General features: G+C 37.7%; 1 protein-coding gene and 1 non-coding gene across 4 annotated transcripts in view; both read right to left on the reverse strand.

Moving 5' to 3' along the window:
* The window catches only part of GABRA3 (gamma-aminobutyric acid type A receptor subunit alpha3), a 250190-nt gene that overhangs the window by 62726 nt on the left and 169045 nt on the right, over positions 1-18419 (reverse strand). The window lies entirely within an intron of this gene.
* Positions 17425-17530, reverse strand: LOC116540611. Its single transcript, XR_004264516.1, has one exon. It is a non-coding gene; the product is annotated as a U6 spliceosomal RNA (small nuclear RNA).

Here is an 18419-nt window from a genome sequence, read left to right on the forward strand (position 1 = left end):
TAAAAAGAGCACAACATAATTTGGTTTATGAAGTGCCTTGCTCACATAAATATCTGCTTTTTCTCTCTCCTTTGTGCTTAGGTGGGATGAGCAAGAAGTGGATGGGAAGGAAGATAGAAAAGTTATTATAAATCCGTTTTGCCCCTAATCAGAAATCACTACCTTTGCATCTGCTTTGATAGTCTATTTGTTATGGTCTTATTCTCCATGTTCCCAGAACTTCTGGCTAGACATAAAGTAATTTCCCCTTGGCATTACTCATAAGAGGCAGTATCTTGGAAATAATAATATAAGTGTAGAGAAGGAACACAATTTTCTTTATTAAACTCTCATGGAATCTTTTCAGTATCCAACACAAGGAGCATATTTTTCACTGAAATACATTTCTCTTGTGTCCAGTTCTTTGAATCATGAAACCCCTTTTATGCCTTAAGGATAAAAGTCAGATTGGTGGGGAATTGCAGGCTAGCTTCAGAATTCAGTTTTTGTCCAAGACACATTGGAAATTTTGTAAATATCCTAGGGATGAGTTAGAGCTGCAAGAATACGTGCCATCTAGTCGCAACCTCTTACTATTTAGATGGGGGATACTGAAAATAAGAAATGTGTTAAGTATTTGCTGAAGGAGCACATACTTTCTTTTTGCCTTCCAGGCTGGTGTTCTTGCTAATACATGCCTGGGCACATTTCATTTATTTAGTTTGCTTTAAGCAATATAGATTATTGCAGCTCTGATCATTTGTGTGATGGTAACATATCCATTGGTTTTAGCAATCAGCCATGATTAGAGGTCCTGGACAGACTACCTAGAAGCTGGCTGACTGAAATTAAACTGACCTTGATTTTCCTGCTAATTCCTTCCAGAGCTGTATTTGTTAATCTCAGTTTCATTATTCATCCAATGGCTGGCAATTCAAAGTTTTGCTTTCAAGTAGTTCATTTCTAATCTCTGTAAAATAATTTTCTTCCCTACCCTTGGAGGCTGGTAAGGTTATTGACAGAAAGTTTTGACATCCAGAATAATGAGCTTCTGCTACAAGACAGGGACTGACCCCAAAAGAGTCCTGATCTACATACAAAGTTTTAAACCTAAAGTTGAGGAGAAAGTGTAACGATCTTCAGTCATAGATGCTAAAACACACTTATTATTTCACCAAATTAAAATATTTATACTTACTCTGTTCCAGGCCCATTCTTCTGCCTAATATCACTGCAAAGATGTTGTGTTTATACATTCATCTAACAAATATTTACAGAGTACTTAAGTATTTTGGGCAAGATATGTGGACCCAATCTTTGATGAGCTTACTGTCTAAGACAAATAGCATGTATGTACACAAATAGTCCTAACACAATCTATCAAGTTATATGATAGGTGCTGTGGGTACACAGAAAATGAAGGAATTATTATGCCTGAGGCCATCCTAGAAGGCCTTATAGAACCAAGATTACCTAAGATGAAGCTAAGAGGATAAGTAGGGTGAGGCAAAGAAAGGCATTCTAAAGAATATTATATATGCTAAAGCACAAAGGTAGAAACAAGTCTGGCCTATTCAGGTAACAGTTACTGTTATTCCAGAAGGGCTAGAAATAAGGGCATAAGGGCTGGAATTGAGGATACCTGGGAAGTGGTAGGAGATGAGGCTGGAGCCAGATCTGCAGAGCTATAGGCATCACACTAAACAAGATCAACTTTCTAGGTCTTGGACTAACAACTGACAAAGTCATATTGCTCTTTTAAGAAGATCATTCCAGGAACTTGGACTGTCTTGTTACTACCATTTAACTTGCAAAATAACTCATTGGGCATGGGTAACAAATTGCCATTTAATTTATGGAATTATGGACGGGAGGGTGAATCCTACAGAGTTGACAGATCAGTGAGGTGGTTATTACTGAAGTGGAGTTAAGAGAAGACAGGAATATGAACCAAGAGATTAGCAGTGGAGATGGAAACAGACACTAACAATATTTGTAAGAAAACATAAGTCAAACTTTGTGTTTAAGGATTGGACTTTTCTCAACTTTAGTTCTCTTACCTATAAAAAGGAATAGTAGAGACAACATCCTCTTCCCCTATATAACCCATCCATCCATTCAACATTTATTCATTTAACAATATCAGGGATTTATAGGGTGCTGGGAGGCACAAATTAGAAAAAAAAAAAAAAAAAAGAAAATCGAAGGCTTTATATACTCCAGAGGATTATCACTGTCATCATTATTATCTTTACTATATGTAGAAAATAATTTCAAAGAGAAAGCTGGGGCAGAATCAGAGACTTTAAGTAACATGGTTGCCCCTGACTTCAGATCAGCAAAATAAACAAATCCTGTAAAAATTTCATGTCCTCTCTCCTTTTCCAACCTTTCTCTTTCTTCATGGATTCATTTGTGAAGCTCTACTAAGTCTGGTTTTATTTTTGCTAGCAGTTTTCAATGGGCTTACCAAAAAAGGTCAGAGTCCCCTGGAAATGTGGCATTCAGATCATAGAATTATAGTCACAATCCAGGGGTTGGCTTGCTTTGCTTTTTATGCAAAGACCAGATACAAAGTAAGAGGCAATCCAGGGAGTCCCTTCTTTGGGAGAGGAGGATATAAATGAGAATCTGATGACCTTTTCAGCTCTGCACCAGCACCCTTCTCCCCCACATACATACTTCAGTTATTACCCTCATTTTACCGTGCTCTGCCAATGCTGACTCTCTTGCCATCCCCCCTTTGTGGCAAATACATTGGTTTTTATCCTGTCTTAATTAGTTAAAGTTAAATTGTTGCATTAGCCTCCTAGGTTGTGTCTCTGCTCTTCCCCTTCCCTCTTACAGTATATTGTATATAACAGCCTTCCAGCATTTGCTGATCTATTACAGAGTAAAAACCAAGGTCCTTATCAAGGCTTACAGGGTTTAATATAATCCTGTCATCTGCCTTCCCCTGCTCACTCTGCTTCAGCTCTATCAACACACCTGTCTCTCTTACGTGGTGACCTATCCAGTCACTATGCTCTCTGCCTAGGATGTTATTCTTTCAAATACCTGGATAACTAATTTATGCATTTCTTTCACATTTTTTGCTTAATTAGCATCTTCTAAATGGGGCTTATTATTATCTCCACTCAGTTTACTACCTATACTATAGGTAGTAAACCTCATTGTGCTTTCTTTTTTTCATAGCTCCTAAATATAATGCACCATCAAACTTACATTTTCTGTTTGTCATCTGGTTTTCCTCTTTTCTTTCTATAAGGTTATGGATTTTTAATCTTTCTTTGATGTGTGCTAAAATCCTAGCAGAGTATCTAGCACATTATATGCACTCAATGAATATCAACTCAATGAATGATTTACTGAATGAATTTTCTTTCCTAAAGGCACATGTTTCTCTTGGACTCTGCAGAGAGGAGGTGTAGCTTGGACAAGATAAGGCTTAAGTATTGCTAGACTTCTGGGCAAAATCGTGTCTTAATATGATTAATTAATAGCATAATATCTCAATTTATTCCCTTCAATGTGTATATAGTTTATTTCCTAGAATTTCAGAGGTATGAGAGCCTTATAGAAAGCATCTAGTTTTATCCCCTTATACATTTATGTCTGAGAAAACAGAAGGAACAGAATTTCCCCAAATCAGTCAACATAGCCTAGGAGTTAACTAAAAGTTTCCTGATTCACTGGTGTAGTCAACAAAAGATCCCCAGTGGATGCCTGAAACCACAGACAGTATTGAACTCTCTATGTACTATAATTTTTCTTATACATACACACATATGATAAAGTTTAATTTATAAGTTAGGCAAATACTCTTGCACTTTGAGGCCATTAATAAGTAAAATAAGGGTTCCTTGAACACAAGCAGTATGACAATGAAACAGTTGATTTGCTACTAAGTGACTAATGAGCAGGTAGCATCTACTGAACAAAGGGAGGATTCACATCTCAGGTGGGACAGAGCAGGATAGCCAGGATTTCATCACACTACTCAGAATGGCATGCAACTTAAACCTTATGAATTGTTTAATACTAGAATTTTTTATTTAATATTTTCAGACCATGGATGATAATGGGTAACTGAAACCATGAGAAATAAAACCACAGAAAAGGGGATAATATTTTACATAAATGAAAATACAAAGATTGTTGTCCACTTAGAGTTTACATCTCAGTACAGGAAGACAAAAAGTAAACAAGATAAGTAAGCAAATTATATAGTTTATTGAAGTGTGATATATCCCAGGAATAAAAAGAAAAACAGTATTGGGAAGGGGTTGCAATTTTTAATAGGGTGTTTAGCAAGTGCCTCACTAAACAGTTGACATTTGAGCAATGATCTGAAGCAGATGAGAGAATAAGCCTTGTAGAAACCTGGTGAAAGAGCATTCAAATTAGAAGGGGTAGCAGTGCAAAAACCCTGAGGTAGAAGCGTGCCCAGTGTGTTCAAGAAATAGTAACTAGGCTACTGTGGCTACATTGTAGAGAACAAGGGGAAGAGTAATAGAAGATGAGTTTGAAGAGGAAACTATGGGGCATGAACTATATAGTGTAAGGGTTCCTGGGTATTTTTGCTTTCACTATGAGTGAGATGTAGAGGCACTGTGGATTTTAAGCAGAAGGGTAACTTGGTCTAACTAACGTTTTAAAATCATGGCAATTTTATAGTTAAAAAGGTGAAGGAAGTCAAAAATGAAACCAGGAAGATGAAATCTAAAACCGCTTTATGATTAAAAACTCTCAAAAATCTAGGACATGAAGGCAACTTCCTCAATTGATAAAGGGCACTTACTAATACCCTCATCTAGCATCATAGTTAATAGTGAAAGACTGTCTACTGCCATACCACCCTGAACGCGCCCGATCTCATCTGATAGTGAAAGACTAAGATGCTTCCCCTAAGATCAAGCAAGGATATATTTTCTTCTTTATTCTCCTTATTGAAGAATCTAGCCAGTCAGATAAAAAAAGAAATGGGGGATGACTGCTAATGGTATGGAGTTTCTTTTTTGAGGTGACTAAAATGTTCTGAAATTAGATCTTGGTAATGGTTGCACAACTGTGAGTATATTAAAAATCATTTAATTGTACACTTCAAAAGGATGAATTGTATGACATGTGAATCATATTTAAATAAAGATGTCCAAATAATTAGGCAAGCAAAAGAATATAAGAGAAAGATTGGAAAGCAAAAATCAAAACTGTCTTTAGTTGAAGGTGACATGTTCAGACATTCTGTGTTCACAGATTTAGAAGACCTAATATCATTAAGGTGGCAATTATCTTCATATTGTTCTATATATTCAACACACTTCCTTTGAAAATCCCAGAAGTTTTTCTTTTTGTGAAAATGAGAAGTTGATTCTAAAATTTATATGAGAATACAAAGGATCTAGAATACCCAAAGCATCTTTCAAAAAAATCACGAGTACTTACACTTTCCAGTTTTAAAGCTGCAGTTATCAATATGGTGCAGTTTTTACCTAAAGATTGTATATAGACTAATGGAAAAAATAGAAAATCCAGAAATAAACTTTGATATTTATAGTCAATTGATTTTTGACCAAGGTGCCAAGCAATTCAGTGCAGAAAAAAATAGCTTTTCAATAAATAGTTCTTGGAGAATTTAATATCCAAGTGCAAGATATGAACTTAGACTATTACCTCACCCAATAAACAAAAATCAACTAACAATGGATCATAAACCAAAATTTAAAAGCTAAAATTTCTAAAGGAGAACATAGAAGAAAATCTTTGTTACCTTGAGTGACACAAAGATTTCTTAGGTATGACAAAAAATCATGATCCATACAATAAAATACATGATAAATTGGACTTCATAAAGATTCAACTGGTGCTTGGAACACCTGAGAGACAGAGTTGCCCATTTAACTGAAAAAAAAAGGGGGGGCTGAAACAGGGAGCCAGGTGATCTGGCTCAGTGGGTCCCACCCCAACAAAGACCAACAATCTGAAACGCTCTGCATTGAGAGCTTCACAGCAAGCACAGCTGGACTGGGGACAGTACAGCTCTGTGGGGGGAAGGGCATCTGCCTTTACCAAGGTAGTCCATCACTACCAAGGCAGTCTGCCATTACTGAGGCAATCTGCCATTACTGAGGCAGACCGCCATTACCGAGGCAGTTCTAACTATACCTCTATAAACAAAACTGCAAGGAAGTTCACACAGCAGCTGGGCAGAGCCCATGGCAGCTCAGCAACGCCTCTGCTGGCAGACTGTAACTAGGCTACCTCCTTGCTGGGCGGTGCATCTCTGAAAAAATGCAGCAGCACATCAGGAAGTTATAAATAAAACACCACCTTCCCAGGACAGAGCACCAGGGAAAAAAAGGTGGTTATGAGTTCCGCTGCAGTGACTTAAACACACCTGCCCAGCAGCTCTGAACAGAAAAACAGAGCTCACAGCTCAGCACTTGAGCTCCTATAAAGGACAGACTGTCTCCTCAAGTAGCTCCCCTACCCTTGTATGTCCAAAGAGACACCTCATAAAGGACAGTTCAGGCTGAGGTCTGGCAGGTATCCTTCTGGGACAAAGATAACAGAAGAAGAAACTGGCAGAAACCCTTACTGTTCTGCAGCTGCTGCAGGTGATCCCCAGGCAAGCAGGGTCTGGAGTGGACCTCCAGCAGTCCTACAGCAGAGGGGCCTAACTGTTAGAAGGGAAACTAAAAAACAGAAACAAATAACTTTATCATCAACAAAAAGGATGTCCACTTAGAGACCCCATCCAAAAGCCACCAACTACAAAGACCACAAGTAGATAAATCCACAAAGATGGGAAGAAACCAGTGCAAAAGGAATGAAAACACCCAAAACTAGAACGCCTCTCCTCCTCCAAGGGATCACAACTCCTCACAAGCAAGGGGACAAAGCTGGATGGAGAATAAGTCTGATGAATTGACAGAAACAGGCTTCAGAAAGTGGGCAATAACAAACTTCTCTGAGCTAAAAGAACATGTTCTAACTCAATGCAAAGAAACTAAGAACATTGAAAAAAGGTTTGATGAAATGCTAACGAGAATACAAAGCTTAGAGAATAATATAAATGAATTGATGGAGCTGAAAAACACAACACGAAAATTTCACAAAGCATACACAAGTTTCCATAGCCAAACCAAACAAGCAGAAGGAAGGATATCAGAGATTGAAGATCAACTCAATGAAATAAAATGAGAAGGCAAGAATAGAGAAAAAAGAGTAAAAAGAAATGAACAAAGCCTCGAAAAAATATGGGATTATGTGAAAAGACCTAATCTATGTTTGATTGGTGTGCCTGAAAGTGAAAGAGAGAATGAATCCAAGCTGGAAAACACTCTTCAGGATATTATCCAGGAAAACTTCCCCAACCTAGCAAGGCAGGCCAATATTCAAGTCCAGGAAATACAAAGAACACCACAAAGATATTCCTCAAGAAGAACAACCCCAAGGCACATAACTGTCCGATTCACCAGGGTTGAAATGAAGGAAAAAATGCTAAGGGCAGCCAGAGGGAAAGGTCAGGTTACCCACAAAGGGAAGTCCATCAGATTCACAGCGGATCTCTCAGCAGAAACCCTACAAGCCAGAAGAGAGTGGGGGCCCATATCCAACATCCTTAAAGAAAAGAACATTCAACCCAGAATTTCATAACCAGCCAAACGAAGCTTCATAAGCGAAGGAGAAATAAAATCCTTTATGAACAAGCAGTTGCTTAAAGATTTCATCACCACCAGGCCTGCCTTACAAGAGCTCCTGAAAGAAGCACTAAACATGGAAAGAAACAACCATTACCAGCCACTCCAAAAGCGTACCAAATGGTAAAGAGCATCGACACAATGAAAAACAACGTGTCAACTAATGGGCAAAAGAACCAGCAAGCATCAAAATGGCAGGATCAAATTCACACATAACAATATTGACCTTAAATGTAAACGGGATAAATGTCCCAATCAAAAGACACAGACTGGCAAATTGAATAAAAAGTCAAAACCCATCAGTGTGCTGTATCCAGGAAACCCATCTCATGTGCAAGGACACACATAGCCTCAAAATAAAGGGATGGAGGAAGATTTACCAAGCAAATGGAAAGCAAAAAAAAAAAAAAAAAAAAAAAAGCAGGAGTTGCAATCCTAGTCTCTGACAAAATGGACTTTACACCAACAAAGATCAAAAGAGACAAAGAAGGGCATTACATAATGGTAAAAGGATAAATGCAACAAGAAAAGCTAATGATCCTAAATATATATGCACCCAATATAGGAGCACCCAGATACATAAAGCAAGTTCTTAACGACCTACAAAGAGACATAGACTCCCACACAATAATAGTGGGAGACTTTAATACTTCACTGTAGATATTAGACAGATCAACAAGACAGAAAATTAACAAGGATATCCAGGACTCGAACTAAGATCTGACGAAGCAAACCTAATAGACATTAACAGAACTCTCCACCCCAAATCCACAGAATATACATTCTTCTCAGCACCACATCACACCTACCATAAAATTGACCACATAATTGAAAATAAATCACTCCTCAGCAAATGCAAAAGAACGGAAATCATAATAGTCTCTCAGACCACAGTGCAATCAAATTAGAACTCAGGATTAAGAAACTAACTCAGAACCACACAACTTCATGGAAACTGAACTGGTTCTTGAATGTTGACTTGATAAACAATGAAATAAAGGCAGAAATAAAGACAATCTTTGAAACCAATGAGAATGAAGACACAACGTACCAGGATCTCTGGGACATATTTAAAGCAGTGTCTAGAGGAAAATTTATAGCAGCAAATGCCCACATGAGAAGCAAGGAAAGATCTAAAATCGACACTATATCATCAAAATTGAAAGAGTTAGAGGAGCAATATCAAAAAAATTCAAAAGCTAGCAGAAGACAAGAAAATAACTAAGATCAGAGCAGAACTGAAGGAGATACAGACACAAAAAGTCCTTCAAAAAATCAATAAATCCAGGAGGTGGTTTCTTGAAAAGATCAAAATAGACCACTAGCCAGACTGATAAAAGAGAAAAGAGAGAAGAATGAAATAGATACAATAAAAAATATAAAGGGTATACCGCCACTGGTTCCACAGAAATACAAACTACCATCAGAGATTACTACAAACAACTCTATGCACATAAACCAGTAAACTTGAAAGAAATGGATAAATTCCTAGACATGTGCACTGTCCCAAGCCTAAACCAGGAAGAAGATGAAACCCTGAATAGACCAATAACAAGGGCTGAAGTTGAGGCAGCAATTAGTAGCCTTCCAACCAAAAAAAGCCCAGGTCCAAATGGGTCCACAGCTGAATTCTACCAGACATACAAAAAGGAGCTGGTACCACTCCTTCTGAAACTGTTCCAAACAATCCAAAAAGAGGGAATCCTTCCCAAATCATTTCATGAGATCAACACCATCCTGATACCAAAACTCGGCAAAAACTCAACAAGAAAACAAAACTTCAGGTCAATGTTCATGATGAACATAGACGCAAAAATCTTCAATAAAATATTGACAAGCCGATTGCAACAGCACATCAAAAAGCTTATCTATCACAACCAAGTAGGCTTCATTCCGGGGATGCAAGGCTGGTTCAACATATGCAAGCCTATAAATGTAATTCACCACACAAACAGAATCAAAGACAAAAACCACATGATTATCTCAATAGATGCAGAGAAGGCCTTTGACAAAATTCAACAGCCCTGTATGGTAAAAACCCTCAATAAACTAGGTATTGACGGAACGTATCTCAAAATAATAAAAGCTATTTACGACAAACCAACAGCCAATATCATACTGAATGAGCAAAAACTGGAAGCATTCCCTTTGAAATCTGGCACTAGACAAGGATGCCCGCTCTCACCACTCCTATTCAATATAGTACTGGAAGTTCTAGCCAGAGCAATCAGGCAAGAAAAAGAAATAAAGGGTATTCAAATAGGAAAGGAGGAAGTCAAATCGTCTCTATTTGCAGACGACATGATTGTATATCTAGAAGACCCCATTGTCTCAGCCCAAAATCTCCTGAAACTGATAAGAAAGTTCAGCAAAGTCTCAGGATACAAAATCAATGTGCAAAAAATCACAAGCATCTCTATACACCAATAACAGACTTAAAGAGAGCCAAATCAAGAACGAACTTCCATTCACAATTGCTACAAAGAGAATAAAATACCAGGAATACAACTAACAAGGAACGTAAAGGACCTCTTCAAGGAGAACTACAAGCCACTGCTCAACGAAATAAGAGAGGACGCAAACAGATGGAGAAACATCTTCCATTGTGGAAGACAGTGTGGTGATTCCTCAAGGACCTAGAAATAGAAATTCCATTTGACCCAGCAATCCCATTACTGGGTATATATCCAAAGGATTACAAATCGTTCTACTATAAGGACACGTGCCCACGAATGTTCATTGCAGCACTGTTTACAATAGCAAAGACCTGGAACCAACCCAAATGCCCATCGATGATAGACTGAACAGGGAAAATGTGGTACATATACACCATGGAATATTACGCAGCCATCAAAAACGATGAGTTTGTGTCCTTTGTAGGGACATGGATGAACCTGGAAACCATCATTCTCAGCAAACTGACAGAAGAGCAGAAGATCAAACACCACATGTTCTCACTCATAGGCACGTGTTGAACAATGAGAACACATGGACACAGGGAGGGGAACACTACACATTGTGGTCTGTTGGGGGAAAATGTGGGAGGGTGGTGGGGAGGTCGGGTGACATAGCATCAGAATCTCAAAGTAGGGAGGGGAAATGAAGCAAAGGGTCAACCATAGACTGCATATGGTCATTTGAAACATTTGGCCTAGCAATTATGCTATGCCATCTCATTGCGTCCAAAATCACTGCTATTGACTAAAAGTCACATGTTAAACAATTTATTTTCTATACCTTTGGAATTGAGACAAATTAGTGACTTGGCTATTTGGTGCCCTATTTCATCTTTATTGGAAATACCTAAGTATATTTTCAAAACAAGCAAATATATCAGAAATTATTCTTACCATATGATTTACTGATTTTTAACATTTTATTATACCATTGATACAAAAGCCAGTATTTACTTTGTATTTATTATAAAGTGCTTGGCATATTAAGGATATTGGGGGGTACAGATGTTTTATCTCCTGAACTAGATTGAATACCACATATAAGTCATTTGCTTTTAGATGGAAATCCACCCAACACACTAACCCAATGAGAAAAATTTCCAACTCAGAAACTATTACATCCATGTCCTCAGTGCCTGCTATGATCTGAATGTTTGTATCCCCCTGAAATTCAAATGTTGAAATTTTAACATAAATGCTAATGTGATAGTATTAAGTGGTGGGGCATTAAGGAAGTTATTAGGTCATGAGGGCTCTGTTCTCTTGAATGGGATTATTGTCCGTATAAAAGTGGTCTAAAGGAAAATGTTAGTCTCTTCTACCATGTAAGGACACAGTAAAAAGTTGGCATATTTGAAGCAGAGAGCTATCCTTTAGACACTGAGTGTACTGTAGCCTTTATCATGGACTTCCTGATATCAAGAACACTGAGAAGAAATAAATTTCCCAGTCTAAGGTGTTTTATTGTAATAGTTCAAATGGATTAAGACAGTAGCTATTTGCCTTCAACCCAGGGAGAGTTACACTTCTGGAAAGTGAGGTTCTGGTTATCACAAGCTACTTCTCCATTACTCCAGCAACCTCTAGCACATATTCCTTACCCAGAATACTGTGGAGCTATACACATAACATTTGTATACTTTAAAATTTGCAAGCTATATATCAATTAAAGAATTTAAAATTTAAAAATCTGCAAAATTAACTGAATGAAAATGAGTTATCTAAATTAACTGCCCCACAAAAAACTATCAAATCATTCTTAGATTTTTGCACATAGAATACTGATTATTTTTAAAATAAGGGCATAAAATAGGAAAATTAATAAATAAGGTTAGAGAAAAAAGGTTCCCACACTAACTAGAACCCTAAAAGTTAAAAATCTAAAGTTTATTGCATATATGTACTGGTTGTTCAGTGAGGCTATCAATGTGTTAAGTATAATGTAGGAGGAAACAGTTTGAACTTTGTAGGAGACGAGGGGCTCTGGAGATCAGTATGAGTCCTACTGAAAGCAATCTGTCAATTAGTCCTTCTCGAATGTTCTCTCTAAGGACAAATAACACTGCTTCAGGAGTGGCGATGGCTATTTCTATAATAATGGAGTAAAGGGCAGGATTTGGGATTTATGGTGAAAAAGAAAGAATAATAAATCATTAATAGCTATTATCAGTACAGCATGAGTCACTTGAAATGTACCACCACCAAACACCCAAACCAAGCAGCACATTAGCCACAAGAATGCCAGTTGTCTGAGGTGTCCCATTAAATCCTCAAGGTATAGACAAGAGGCTCAGTACACAGGAAGGAGGGCCACCACTTCACTGCTCCATTTAGCCTTAAGAGGGAGCACATCTGAGTTTTAAAAATTATCTCAGAGGTGTAGCTTCAACCTCATTTCTGACACACTTTCCCCCATTCTTCAGCCATTTGTAAAACTTATGATTTTACAAAACAAAACTCCCATGTGTCTGGAATTTTTTCCTGCCTGGACTACCCTTTCCTTTTTATATGCACAACATATTTCCTTCAAATCTTTTCTCAAATATTTCTTCTTCCATGATGATTTGTCTGTGCCCTACAAGCATTGTGGTTTCCTCCAGCTCACAGCAATCTAAGAGCACTTTGGACAACAGTCTTAGACCTTACCACATAGGATTATTAATATATTTTTAGCTCTCTGTCTTCTGCACAGGACTATGAGCAACTTGAGAGAGTAGCCTGTTTATCATTGTAATTCCATCCCTGGTATGGTAATTGGCATATAGCAGATGGTTGACAGCTGTTTCCTGATTTAATAAATATTTCTGTGAGATAGGCAGAGCAGGTATTTTCAGCAATATGTCCCAAAAAAAGAAACTGAGACCCAGAGGGGAGAAATGCCTTGCCCATAGTTACACTGCTGATTTGTGCCAAAGTTGGGACTCATACCCATGGCTCTCAATTCCTTCTCGTATGTTTATTCCACATAACACAGAGTTTCTACCCTGTCTAGGGGTAACATCTGAAATAGCTGGGTTCTTTGGAATAAGAGAGATTCTTATGTTGATCTGTAAATCCCTCTGTTAGAATAAACTTTTCAACAGACTCAATTTGCCCAGAGACCAGTTTCTTGCTTAGAAAATAAAGGCAGTCCTTGTTATTTCAAGTCCCTGATTTCCACATGAAACTGGCAGAAATGAAATAAATGTGAGGAAACGTCTCAGGAATACTTTTTTTTCCTTCCCACCTTCCAGTTCAAATGTTAGTTCCCCTGTGAAGCCCTGCCACACATCTGGGTCCGTGCCCCCAATCTCAGTGAACCCTGTAATTTTTAGCTCATAACACTTCACTGTTAGCTTTGTGTGAAACTTCCATTATGCCTTATAGTACGGTGGATGCTGTGACCTGTCTTTCCTCTTAAGATGTGAGCTCTTTGAGAGCAGAAGTTGATGTCCCTGCATGAAGTGCACAGAGTAATTTGGGATTGACTGAGGACTTACACTATTATTTCCCTCTCACCTCATTGTAAGCTTTCTCAGAGTCCAGATGAACAACTCCATCTCTTCTATGCTCTTACTACTGTTCATTAGAGTGAGATTCACTAAGTGTGGCTCTGTGAGTCAGTTGCTAGCTTAATGAACAAGGAACTACAGGTGGAATCCCCTAGAGCAAAAGTCATTACAAAAAAGACTATGTGAAACAAGCTATCAATGCTTGGTTGATCTGATTACATTAAGTCCTATACAACTAACAGTCTGGCCCAAATGCTTTCCCTGGTTCCTGGCTATTTCAGAGGCAGAGTCTATAATGAAAACACGAGTGCAAGCTATTTGCATCTAAAAAAGGAAGAGAAGAATTTTACTGATGAAGTTTGTGGGAAGAGGGTTCCTGACATGCAGAATTTAGACTTCAAGTAGTTTGCCTTTGGAACATTCAAAGCACATAAAACTGACTCAGTCATACAATCAAAAATAAAGGAAGGCATCATGGTCTTAATATGATAGTAATCCTCAATTGGTTCAGAGCACCACTTTCCTCTTAATGATTCAACATGGAGAAACTAGTGCCTATTTCCTTTGAGCTAAATGTAGGACACTATTACTGTGTAACATAACACATAGCTGACATTTTGTGCAATGTATTCAATTTTACAAAATCCCATTGCGTCAAAGGTTTCTTGAGTTCCAGACCTGCATTCCAACTGCAGCTTGTCATGTCCACCTCAGATTCGTTATTTAAAATTGATAGCTCACACCTTCCCTTATTAGAGGAAATGACGTGATGTAAAAGGGAAAAAAAAGGTTTTTCATGAACAGAATGACTTGGGTCTCTATGTACCAGCTCTGCATTTATTGGTGGTATGACTTTGCTCTATTAAAACTTCAGTTTACCAACTGTAAAAATGGGGATATTAACAACAAAAACAAAAACACTCCACAGAACACGAAGAAGTATATCAAGCAATTCACATGCCTTATCACATTTACTTCCTGCAATGACCTGTGAGGTAGGCACTGTTATGATTTGACTCATTTTACAGAGGAAGGACCAGGACCAGCCTTACTGCAGAACCCACCTTCTTAACAACAGTGCTATATTATGCTTCTGTAGTATATACACATGAACATTGAAGATTAAATGAAACAAATACATGTGAAGCAATTAGCACAGTGTATGGCATATAGCAAATCCCCAAGACATGTAAACTCTCTATCCCTTCCTCTCCAAAATCTGTCCTTCTTCTCCTATAATGAGTTTTGCTGTTGTTGTTGTTGTTAATGGCACCACAATTCACTCATTCTCCAGGGAGAATATGTCAGGGACATTCTCAATGCACTTTTCTCCTCAATACCCCATATCCAATTGAACTTCAAATTCCATTGAAAAGCTCTCTCATATCCTACTTGCCCTTCTTCTTCTACTCTCACTTCTCACTGCCTTTTCTTAGACCCCTGTCATTCTTTCTGGACTATGAATGGGTCTGCTAACTAGTATTTCTGTCTATTTATCTTCCAGAGTGCAGCTAGAGATTTTAATTTAAAAAAAAATGAGATTGGCAAACACTTGCCAAATGTTCACCAAATCCACTTTCTCTTCTACTTGGTAATGTTTCTTTTCCCACCATGTCCATGTGACCTCATTCTAGTCAAAGTAAGGTCAGTAGAAATGAGTATGCCACTCAAGGCGTGGTCTATAAATACCTCCGATATACAACCTGTCATGTTATTTCTTCTTCTACTGACTTAATACAAATAAGCACAGTGGTCTTAAAAACCATGTGTTGCACCACTTGGAAATGAGCCACTTGTCAATGGGGAACACCTGCTTTGAACTTTAAGAAGCAAGAAATACACTTCTATCATGTTTGAACCATTATTCATTTTGGGGTTCAGCAACTAGTGTTATCACAGATTATCTTGTCATGTCACTCACTTTTTAAAAAAACATTATGTTGGTCCAGGGATGCATATCTACAATTAGATAGGAGTAATAAATTTAAGTGATCTATTATACAGCATGGTGGCTAGTTGACAATAATGATGATATATTGTATTCTTGAACAATGCTGACAGTGGATGTCAAATGTTCTCATCGCAAAAGGATAACTATGTGAGGTAACGCATTTACAAAGTAGCTACATTTAATCATCCTGCAATGTATATATACTTAAAATCATGTTGTACACAGTAAATACAACTTTATATGTCAATTAAAACATAAATAAATTTAAAAAATGCTTCCCTGTAACTACAGGATAAACATATTCTGTATCGCTTCTTGATTATTATCCCTTATCTGTCATGCAGAAATCCTTCCAAATAGGTACACTATTTGGCTATATTTCCCACCCCCTTTCTTTATCACTGCCATGTTCCAAAATCTTATTATTCCTCCTCATTCTATGGAAATGCTAACAATTGGGTCATCATTTTTATTATACCCCTGATACTTCCATTATCCTAGGCAACTTATTTGCTTATAGGAAACAGCCATACAACATCCTGAATCCCACACTTCCATTCAGGCACCAAGTGCCATCAATGCTACCTCTTGAACATATTTTATGTCCATATTCTTCTTCAAAACCTGATTTAGTGGAAAGAGCCGTAACTTGAAGCCAAAATAAGTGTTGTGAAGCCTAGAGATGTTTTACATAAGGTACCTAAGACATAGTAGGTGTTCAACACATAGTATAATACATATGCATAGTATATATAATACATAGTTTTCATTAGGATTATCATTTGAGTATTGTGGCAGCTTCTTAGCTAGGCACCTGATCTTCGGCCTTGCCTTCTTCCAAACTGCCTCCTACACTGCTCCCATAGTGATCTAACTTAAATGCAAATTTATTTGATTTCTTCCTCCACAATAAACTCTTTAATGGATCCTCATCATTTTTATGCCAACATAGCATATAAGCCCCTCTCCCCACCTCAGACTGTTTCCTTGCACGGTCTTCCGGTCCAGTCACACTGAACTTTTAGTCCTTCAATGTATCAACACTACCTTCTCCTCCCACTCTTCAAGCCTTTATGCCTGCTATACTCGCTCTCTGGAATATTTCCTCCCTGTCTTTTAATTTACTTCTACAGATCTTTTATGTCTCAGAAATCATTCAGAAGGTGTCTGGAATTTATTGTGGCTATTCCCCACAGACTCATTTCACTGTCCCTGCTAGATACTCCCATAGTATTCTCTATTTCCACTATCATGTCTCACAAAGAAGCATGGATTTTCTGATGTATGAAGTCAATTCACGAATACATGTCTTTGTGTACAGTATTTCTTCTGCCTGGAAACTCTCCTCTACCTCAGCCCTGTCTCTCATTTGTTTGATAGTCACCTACACTTCCTTCAAGATTCAAGGGATAAACTAGAAATTACCTCCTTTTGCAGCTTTCTTTAACCCATGTCATTTTGGATGTGACTTCTCCTGTGATTATATCACATTTTGCACATCCATTTCAGGAATTTTATATTATTGTGCAGCTATCTTGCACAGGTCTCTTTAACTGTAGTAATCAAGAGCATGACCTTATTTATCTCTGTAGCTCAGCAGATATCCCAGAACCTTAAACATAATAAGCACTTGTGAATGGGCTGAATCAGTGTTTTAAGTAAATAGGATAAAATCTACTTAAATTCAATAGATATATCTCCTTCATATTCAGATAGTCAATAGGACTTTTTTACTATATTATATATTATGCAACATTTGTATACAATGAACACATTTATCTGTATCCTCATAAACAAATATGATGCCATTAATAAAGATGAAGTTCTCTATATATCCATACCTGAATAATAGAAAATATTTTATAAATGTGTGTATCATCTTGAGCTGGGCTCTGCTAATTATCTATGGATTGTTCCACTTTTAGTATGGTGTTGCTGAAGTAAGCAGCAGGTAATGGGTTTTTGCTTGTATTTTTATGGTTGTTCTGAGGTCCCAAGATGAGGCAAAGCAAGTCTTCTTTCTAAATTGCCCTATTAACATGCCCATGCAATGCTTGGTCCAATTTTAGTAGGAAGCTGTCCTTCTGTAGTTTTCCCATGGACTCCAGATAAGATTCCTGAGGGTCAAAATAATAATAGGGGTGCTACAGAATAACACTTTCTGAAAAATTCTAAGTGTTCTACAGATTTTATTCAATTTGTGCTTTTCATATGCCTGAAAGACAGGCAACAGCTACATTATTATCAGACTAGACTTGTGACATGAAAAAGGTCACGAGGCGAATCAATTGTGGGGCTGTAAAACCAGGCAGGCTTTTATTTTTCCATTTTGAGCCTAGGTCTCCCTGCAGGCCCACCTTTCCTGGATTCAAGGTGCTACTGTGTAGGAAAACAATGGCTTCATCATAACTCTGTACTTCTGTACTTCCTCTATTCTGTAAATCAAAATAAGCACAAGGGCATTCTACATAGACTCTAATCTCATCAAACTTGACTTTCTTGTCAAGTTCAGACTCGAATAAAGGGCCCAATTATCATCATCTTCCCATTCATTCAACTTGATTTCAAGGCAGCTAATCCCTTGCTTTGCTTCACCCTCTGCCCTCCTCAACCTGCATCTTCTATTCTTTATATTTCAATATTCCCATCCCCCCTCTCCTTTATTCTGTCTTCTCTATCTCTCCTCCAAAACCCAAACCTATCCTTTATGCTTTTTTCTTTTTATTGTTGCTTCTCCTCTATCCTGTTCTTTTCATTCATTCTTTATTTCTCCTCACTGTTTGCAATCTCTACTGTGTTCAGATCTTTTCCTGCCCATTACTCTCTCCTTCCTCTCACT

The sequence above is a fragment of the Sapajus apella genome, unplaced genomic scaffold (assembly GCF_009761245.1).
Source record: "Sapajus apella isolate SASKATOON/1434 unplaced genomic scaffold, GSC_monkey_1.0 scaffold142, whole genome shotgun sequence".
NCBI classification, from domain to species: domain Eukaryota; kingdom Metazoa; phylum Chordata; class Mammalia; order Primates; family Cebidae; genus Sapajus; species Sapajus apella.